Source organism: Callorhinus ursinus, unplaced genomic scaffold (assembly GCF_003265705.2).
Source record: "Callorhinus ursinus isolate GAN/ISIS: 27379988/994484 unplaced genomic scaffold, GSC_fseal_2.0 scaffold18, whole genome shotgun sequence".
NCBI lineage: Eukaryota > Metazoa > Chordata > Mammalia > Carnivora > Otariidae > Callorhinus > Callorhinus ursinus.
The window spans coordinates 16,838,399-16,839,789 of record NW_027397080.1 but is presented as its reverse complement, the minus strand read 5'-3'; the positions used below and the strand labels follow the sequence as shown (position 1 = coordinate 16,839,789).

Below are 1,391 nucleotides of genomic sequence, written 5' to 3'. Positions count from 1 at the left end.
CTCCCCCTGCTTGTGTTCCCTCTCTCTCTGTCTCTCTCTCTCTTTCTGTCAATTAAATAAATAAAATCTTTAAAAAAAAACATAATTTGTTGAAATTCTTTTTTTTTTTTTTGAAATTCTTGAGGCTTAGGATGATGGTGCATTCCTCCAGAGGGCATTTGCATTTGCTTCTAGCAGGTGCTAGGGGCTTTAGAAGCTTAGGATCATTTTAAACTAAATTTACAGTCTGAATATTTGTAGACCGCAGTAGGTGACGTGAACTCGGCACGCAGCTCTGCATAAGGGACAGCTCCAGGATGCAGCTCCTCGGGGATGGGATTTTCCTCTCCTGCTCTTTGTGACCCTGTGGCGGGCTCCTTGCTGTCCCCTGGGGGTGCAGGAGCAGTTTCTTCTGGTTCACCCTTGCACTGAGACTGTGGCCCTTTGGGACCTCTTATAAGATTCTCGTTCTTGGTTAGATCCTGGGTTTTGTGAGACCAAACAAATCCAAAGTCCCTGTGCATCCAGTGGGCAAATGACCTCCAGAGCTTGGCTTCCATCTCTCACTTCACTTAGATTTTGCCTGGTTATTCATTATCAGCTTGTCTGCTCTTTTCAGGGAGATGGTTTGAGGAAGATGCTTGCCAGAAACTTCATTCCCAAAGATTTATGTACTGAGATGTTAAATTGGTAAACTAATTATAGTACATAAAAATTGGGTATAACAGGTAATGTTCAAATAAGGGGAATTATTAAATTATGATTTCACCTATGACAATCACCGTGTTTGTTTTCTAAAATACCCGCTGTGGTAAAGACTGCTGGATGTCCACCAAAACCTCTTCTCTCCTTCTTTGGCATTTAGTACAGTTATCTAGCTGCCCAGGTAGCAGCTGCATTTCCCCCGTGTAGCTGAGTGAGCCTTTATCATGGGCAACTGTCGACACATGTGAATAGAAGTGATGTGCGGCACCTCTGAACACACACCTTGAAATTTCAGCTGCTTTCTCCTTCATGTCCATTACCCTCCCTCGGGCTGAACGTGGACCCTGTTTTGACAATGAAGATGAAGACAACACCTCGGGGGATGTCAGAGCAACAAGACGGAAGGGACCTGGTCACTGAACGGCTGCAGGGAAGGAACACAGTGGCCCCAACAATCTGGACCACTTATCTCAGGATTGTTACGTGAAGAAAGAAAAATCCTGTTAAGTCCGTGTATTTGGCAATATCTTTGTTACAGCACGTTAGCCTTCTCTTAACGATACACACCTGCTTAATAATGCTCGCGTCGCACGGAGGTGTCTAAGTCACTAAGCTCAGTTCCCATTAACTTCCTTCAAATTTATTTCTCTTTGGATCTCTTCTAGGTTCTATGGTTCATTATTATAATCACATCCCTGCAAATATGA

The 1,391-nt window shown here is 43.7% G+C and overlaps 1 long non-coding RNA gene across 1 annotated transcript in view; it reads left to right on the top strand.

The window, feature by feature from the left end:
* Positions 1-1,108, top strand: part of LOC141374435 (uncharacterized) — a 9,441-nt gene extending 8,333 nt beyond the window's left edge. Inside the window, exon 3 of the long non-coding RNA XR_012381326.1 lies at positions 980-1,108. This is a non-coding gene — a long non-coding RNA (uncharacterized lncRNA). The remainder of the gene's footprint in view (positions 1-979) is intronic.
* Positions 1,109-1,391: the final 283 nt, after the last annotated feature.